Here is a 7573-nt window from a genome sequence, read left to right as displayed (position 1 = left end):
TTAGGACATTGGCCTTCATTCAGCGAGTGTGCAGTGGCACCAGAAGAAGTAGTAGAGAGAAGGGGAGACAAAGTTTATCTGCTAGGTGTGGGGTTTTTCCAATTTGTTGGACTACAAATTCCATAATTCTCCTTTCTGGGAGATCTGCCTTATGTGGGTCACCTAGGAGAAAAGCCTCTACTGGAAGGCTCTGAGCTAGGCCTGACTCGACTCAGCTTCTTGTTTAGAAAGAAAGTTCCCAGCAAGCACTGGGGCAAGGACCAGAAGCTTGGCCAAAGCTAAGCCTCAAAAGTCTTCCCGCAGCCTGTCTCCTAGATGAGCCCCATTTAGGTATCTGTCAGGTGTAACTCCCAGAATGGAGAATTATGGGATTTGTAGTCCAAGAAGTGTTTAAAAATCCTGCCCCTAATGTATACTTTGAACCCATTTGGCAACTATTTATCAACGCCGATAGGCCTTCACTCTTGTGAATCATGGTTTAGGGGTTAAGTGCTGATAACCATTCTTTCCTTTCTATATTGCAATTAACTGGGTACCCTGAGAGGAAGAAATAATTGTTCAAGCAATGTGTGTAATGTCAAGAAGCCACAACAGGAGTAGGAATATCCTCAGAATGGCATCTGCCATAGGTTGGGGCTAAAGGTTGGCACTGCATCTGGGAAGAGTCAGGATAATGGCTGTTGGATGATGAGTGAGAATCTTCAAAATGGAGAGCTGTGGGTACTGTGGTCAAGTGGTTTTTTTTTTTTTAAAGTTTTTTCTCACTATGTATCCTAAGTTATTTTATAACCTCAAATTGTCCTTCCCTCTCCCTGTGGAAGCTGTTTATCTCTGGTTTCAAAAGGAGAAAGCTGGAAAAAAAATGAATTCCTGCAGTGACCATGTTTGCCTCTTGATATTTTTTAAAGCTGTTCTAAGGAGGCATCGCTGGGATCCAGTGCAGTAGAGATCAGGGCCGGATTCTGATCTCCATTTCTTTAGAGGAAGGACAAAACCTCCCATGGTCATCTCATTTATTCATCCACACTTGTGATTTAAGTCTGAAGCCTATTCCTTAGATCTCTTGCTACCTGTGATCAGTGCTGCTGCACAATGGGTCTATATGTACATTTATTATTTTGTAATAGCTCATTTTATGGTTTTCTGTGTAAGAAAATGTCTATATAACCCCCCTTCTCTACATTATGTTAATTTTATCCTACTAGAAAAAATATTTGTACAGTGACCAAAAAGTGTTTGATATTTCTTGTAATTAAAAGACAATTAGTTTTGGATGCTTTTCTTAGTCTTTTCTTCCCCTCCTTGTTCCTTCTTCCTCATCCATGTTTCTTTATAACACTTGATTGTGGCTGAAGGCAAGGGTAGGAGACACCTTTGTTAGACCGCTGAAGAATCACAAGCAGGGGCTGTGAATAGTGCAGAAAAACACAGGAAAGCCGCAAAGATCATGGCTGGAAGCTCATGCCATGTCCCTTTGTTAAAGATGACTTTCCAAGTGGCAGCTATACAAACTCAAGCCAGGAGTATAGGTTTCAATTTACACCCCTGTGGGGTTGATTGTCATGCTGAATAACTTCTAGCTCATTGTCTAGCACGTATCAGATCCAGTTTTTAAAGCTTTCCCTTCACTCTCCACAGCCTGGTGGTGTGCAGCCTGATGAAGACTGGATGGACTGAAAGCTAGCTTCTGTTCGTGATTTTTTTAGTAATCTAATGAAGGTGTCACTATTTCCTTCAGATTGTGTACAGGGACCATACAGCTTTCCTCCTTTTTATTGTGAATAACTATTGTACTGAATTGCCTTACTGAACATGTTCCAGTGTTCATGGAGATTGTGCATGTTGCTCTACCTAGCACATGGACGAGCTTAATCACTGTGGATTACACTGTGGGAGTATCCAGATGATAGTCAATCTAATTAGGTGCATGCTTTGAGTTTAGTCGGTCAAAACTTGAAAGGGTGTGGTTGCATCATGTATGCACTCTTAGCTGTGGTGTTTTACCATTAGAAAAATTAATGGTTTCAGTTCCTGAAATTAAAGAGCCCTTTCACTTATTGAACATACTGCTGAAGAGCTAAAATCCTGTAGTAATTTGCACTGAATCTCTGGGGATTTGGTGAGTTTACTCCTCCACAAGTTCCACTGATCCAATGAACCTACTCTAGTTTACAGTGCTGAAGTAAATTGCAATTAGGAGAAGCTCATTTGAATCACCTCTGTAGAGGCTCTGACTCACCAAATCCCCACTGATTCAATGAGTCTGTTCTAGTTCAACTTACCAAGCTAAGTAACAGGATTTCAGCCACTGTCCCATGCTGCTGAGCAGGAATGTTGGCAAATCTTTGGGTCTGAGTCTCAAGTTTGAGTCTGCATCTTAGTACCAGGCCTTGAGTCCCAAGCTCCAAATCAGAGTCCCTATCAAAACAAGCTTTTTCCCCCCAGAAAAAAGGAGGGGATGAATGGGTTCAGAGTGAAGAGTCAAGTCTGACTCATTGGGAAAAAAATCCCCAGTTGAGTCACTGATAATGACTTAAGTCTGATTTGACAGTGAGTCCTATGAATTGTTATTGACACCACTGTTAAAGAGCAGTGTATTGTATGGATCTGCTGCTGGGTTCAGAGGTGGCTGGAGGGGGGGAGGCTGATTGTGCACCCCCCCCCCCCAATTAGCTAAGGTTGCCAGGTCTCCAGGAACTAGCTGAAATTCAGGGAATTGCTACGGTCTCCAGCCAGGGAGACAAAATATTGAGATGAATAGTACTGAGAGAGAAGAAAATTTGGTCTTCCTGTGCTCGGTGGCTTCAATGTCTGGGCATCCATCTCCTTTCTTCTCCGAAATGGCAGCTGAGCTCAGCAGGAAGTATCTATGTGGTGCACATCATTGTTTATTTCAAGGCTATGGTATTTATGGGATATATGCACAACATATTTATATAAGGAGAATGATCTGTCTCATTCACTCATACACATGCTGTTTTGCCGTCATTACATAAGGGCCTGTTTGCTCATGGTCTCCCGATTTTTCAACCCTGAAATCTCGGGAATTGAGAAGCTGAGGCGTCGGCAACCCCAGATTTACTCTAATGATTTCCACCCAGTTCCTCTTCCCTGTGGGAGAGGGAATGTTGAGCCGCAGGAGGGCAAAGTAGAACAGATTGGAACACGAAAGCAGGCTTTGCTTTTGGCCCAGAAAAAAAATGAGCTGAGGCCACGTTTCAGTGTTTGCCACAGGAGATGGGAAGCCAGAGGCTTGACTTCTCAGCTACAGGGATTGGGTCAAAGAGAAAACATTGGTTGATCACTCTCCCTACCCCCACAATTGACTCCAGCTGTAATGTCTCTCTGTATGTGTGTGTCTCTGGAGCCTTATCTGGTGCCTCTGTTTGCCGGTCAATCCCAGCTGTGAATTTCCTGCCAGAGGATAAACAGATCAGGGGCCCTCTCTGACACAGTCCAGGCCTGACAGGATGAAGGAAACCATTGCAGAGGCAACTTGTGAAGCACACCAGCTGGGGGAGTTCTTGCCCACCCACTTTCCCTTATTGTCAAAATTGTTGTGAAGTCTCCAGCCCTGGATTCAAACTACCCTGGAGAGTGTGTATCTCTCTGTGTCTGTTACAGGCCACAGAATAATTCTCATTTAGAGATACTGCACACATTTTTTCATAACAAATTCCTTCAGAATGGAGTCGTTTTTACTCTGCAGGCGGTGATGCTGTGGCCTTCTGACTGTCCGAGACGTTCATCCCGTAGTCTCCTCTTTCCCCTACCTCTTCAGCTTTATTCAAAGGGGCTCAAGAGCGCAACACTTTGGTAAGAGCTGGCTGAAGTTTTGAGGATCGTTGTTAAGTATTTGTGGTTCAGGTTCATGCGGCCAAATGGAGTGTTAGACCTGCCATTTGCTGCTTTAACTCATGTGCCTGCTTACATACCCTATCTCAGTCGTTCTCAACAGTTTGGTCCTCCAGCTGTAAAACCCATAGAATAGCAGAACTGGTATGGACCCCAAGGATCTATGCCCAGCCCTCTGCTGAAGCAGGAAATCCACGGACAACGTATCCCTGAGATTTGTCTGTCTGAAACCAATGGAAGGGAGTTCATCACCTTCCAAGGTAGAGTAGTCTGTTCTACTGTTGAACAGATTTTACTGTCAAGAAGTTCTTCCCAATCTCTCTTCTCATAATTTAGATCCATTACTTTGGATCTTACCCTTTGGAGTGATAGAAAAAAAATTACTCCATCTTCCTTATGGCCACCCTTCATCTATTTGAAGATGGATACCATATTACCTCTGTCTTTTCCAGGCTAAAGATACCCATCTCCCTCAACCATTCTCCATAGGATTTGATTTCCAGACCTTTTACCATACTGGTTGCTCTCCCTATTTTGAACTTAAAGTTCCATAAACCATGGCCTGGATGGGAGAATGATCCTGGAAGCTAATGTTCAAAACATCAGGAAGACTAGAGGTTGAGCAACATTGATCTTGTGAACCTTGTCTGTTCAATTCAGCCACCATGTACTGTGAATAAACTTTTTTTCTCTTTGATAGTCCAACAGCTGCTTTTCTCTCAGTCTGAAGAGGCAAGGAGGTGGTGGGTGGTCTGTGGTCTTTGTGTAAGGTGTGTAGGTTCATATAGTTATATCCTGTATGTAACAGTGACAGTTCTTGAATATACAACATCAGCAGCTCATAACAATGGATGGAATGGATTCTTTAGAACCCAGAAGAATGAAGGAAGATTAAAAGCTACTTATAGAGAGAGAAGACTCTTCACAGCAGAGGGGCCACCTCAACAAGAGAACAGAGGTCCTCTACCCTTAATGGTTATGGGGCATAAGTTTATAACTAGGGCAGGACAACTATGGTTTTGCCCCACAGCACCAAGATGTAGAGGTCACAAACATTAGAAGTGAATCCACTGGCAAATGCTGGGAAAATAAACAGCAGTGCCTCTCAGCCTTAATCACTTTCCTTCTTTCCTTTCCCTTGTGTGTTTGTGGGGGACCCCACATTCCACACCTTTTCTTCTTGGTGAAGAGTAGTCTCATGCCTCAGACATTACTGCTTGCCTCAGGTGCCAGTATTGCTAGTTAAGTCTCTGGTGAAGAAGATGTAGCATTCATGGTTTGTTTCCTCCATGGAACTTGCCTTTTTCTCTTTTTCAGGTGCTCACTCTACTTCACACCTTCATGCTCTGCGTTTGTTAATAAAAAATAAGGGGCAACTCAAATTTGGCACCTTGCAGCACTAACGCTGATTAAAAGGAATGCCCTCTTCAGCAACAAATAGGCCCTGTGAGAATGAAGGGCAGAGTAAGTTGGCTTGAAATACCTAGGGAGTAGATTCAGTGGCAGCCGATAACCCTTCTGGTTGGTGGGGTGGAACGCGTAGTAGTTGATTGTCTGTGGAGCAGATATTCACACACGCAGAGGTAAATTCATGTAGGCATAGGTAAGTGCAAGTGTAAACACAGCCCCTCTCCCCCATCCACTGCCACAACTCAGCTGAGGAGTGGGAAGAAACATCCTGCCCCCAAAATGAGCACTGTTTCACCCACACACCCCCTAATTTCTGAACTGAGTCATTAGCTCCTGCCAACCTAGCTGTTTGAAAGCATGCAAATGCAAGTAGATAAATAGGCACCACCATGGTGGGAAGGTAACGGCGTTCCATGTCTAGTCGTGTTGGTCATGTGACCATGGAAACTGTCTACGGACAAACACTGGCTCTACAGCTTGGAAACTGGGATGAGCACCGCGCCTTAGAGTTGGGCACGACTGGACTAAATGTCAAGGGGAACTTTTACCTTGATCTGTTCATTTTCTTCCTTTCTCCAAAACGCATATATGGCGGACCGTATGAGTTTCTCCATGAGGGAGTCTTAAGTTTCTTCCTCAGCAAGGAAGCATGCAGGTTTGGCTCAGCCTAAGCCCCCCTTCCCAATCGGCAGAAGACAAAATAAAGGTATGATGTAGGAAAGGCAATATGGCAGTGCTGTTTACCAAACACCAAGCTTCAAATCCACCTGTTCTGCGGCCTAGAATTGCCTCCACAGAGTCTCGGGTGATGCCCGCTTGTCTAAGAAGGACTTGTGTGGGTCTTGTTGCTTCTGCCTCCACCAGGCAACACCAGTCAGCTTTTCCTGCATTGTGGGAAGGCAAAGCTGACTTACGCCAGAAGACTTCAGGTGCCCGACAAAAGGGACAGAATATTTTGGGAGATCCAGGCTGATCAAAAAATCTTTCAAGGAGGAACATTGGCCACACTCCTGCCTTACTTCTTGGTTCAAGAGGTTCTGATGGCAATTTTGTCATTCACGCCCTAATCATGGGCCCTTTCTCCCCACACTGTACGAGTATCTGAAAATATTTTATTGTATGAGGCAATGAGAGATGAGCTTAGCAAAATCGCAAAGAAGGAACTGTATCTCCCATCTTCCGTTTGTCTGGTATACGCCAAGACACAAGGTGTGGATCAGAATTAATTTTGAGGGAGGGCCTAGAAGTAGCTGCCTCTGGTGGACCAAGGAGGGCAGATCCTGCAAGCGTGGCATGTGTCCATCTTCCTGGCATTTATCTGTGTTTCTGCTTCACTTCACCAGGTTGTTTAAACGTGTTGGTTGGTTTCCTTAAAACAAACAAACAGGAGGTGTCAGGGCTGAAACCGGTTTGGGAACTGTACTGTTTGTGTTCAGACTTTTCTCCTTAACACCTAAAGTGTGGGAATTGGCCGTGGATTACTCATAATGAAGACATGGCACTCTACCCATGCCTGGGGGCAACTTCCTTCACACAAAAATGAAGTCCACCTTGGTGACAATGGTAAGTCCTAGCACACAATAAACTCCATTAAAAGTATATGCATATTCAGATTGGAGAGGGCAGGCTTATGAGATTTACTTGTTTCTTTTATTAGAATCACAAGGTCCCACTAAAGCCAGGTATAAAATAGTAGCAAAGGGTGGGAGGGCAGCCATGCTTTGAGAATTAAGCACAGCCTGCCTACAAGCTCCTGCTTGACTCTGGAAATTGTTTTTAGCCTCATTTTTCCCCCAACAAAGATTTACGCTTAGTGCTCTCCTCCCTAACCCACCCACCCCAGTAATTAGGGTCTTTGAAACAGCATTTTTCCCTTAGCTTGAACCATGACAGCTGATCATTAGAGCAAATGGGGGCACTGTACTGTTTCAGCCTCCATCTAGCCATTTGCCCAGCCCTCTTTGGCAGAGGGCCTCTGCCCGTGGGGTGTGCGTATGTCTGTCCAAATGAGAACGAACGCTTGCCTGCCTGCCCTCTGTGGATCCATTTTTTGCCACGAGCTCTGCTGACCCCTGGGCACTCTGCCGTCTGTCCCACCAACCGCAAAGGGCCTCAGCTGCCCCTGTGCCCTCATTAAAAGGACTAGAGGCAATGCTGCTATCTGGGCTCCATGTAAATCATGCAGCGATCAGCACTAGATTGCAAGCTTCTTTCTGTTCACCCGTTAGAACTTAGAACTATGTTGTTGGAAGGGGCCCTACAGAGATCATTGAGTCCACCCCGGTCAAGGAGACACACCGGAAATCCC

This window comes from Pogona vitticeps, chromosome 6 (assembly GCF_051106095.1).
Source record: "Pogona vitticeps strain Pit_001003342236 chromosome 6, PviZW2.1, whole genome shotgun sequence".
NCBI classification, from domain to species: Eukaryota; Metazoa; Chordata; class Lepidosauria; order Squamata; family Agamidae; genus Pogona; species Pogona vitticeps.
Note: the sequence above shows the minus strand (reverse complement) of the source record.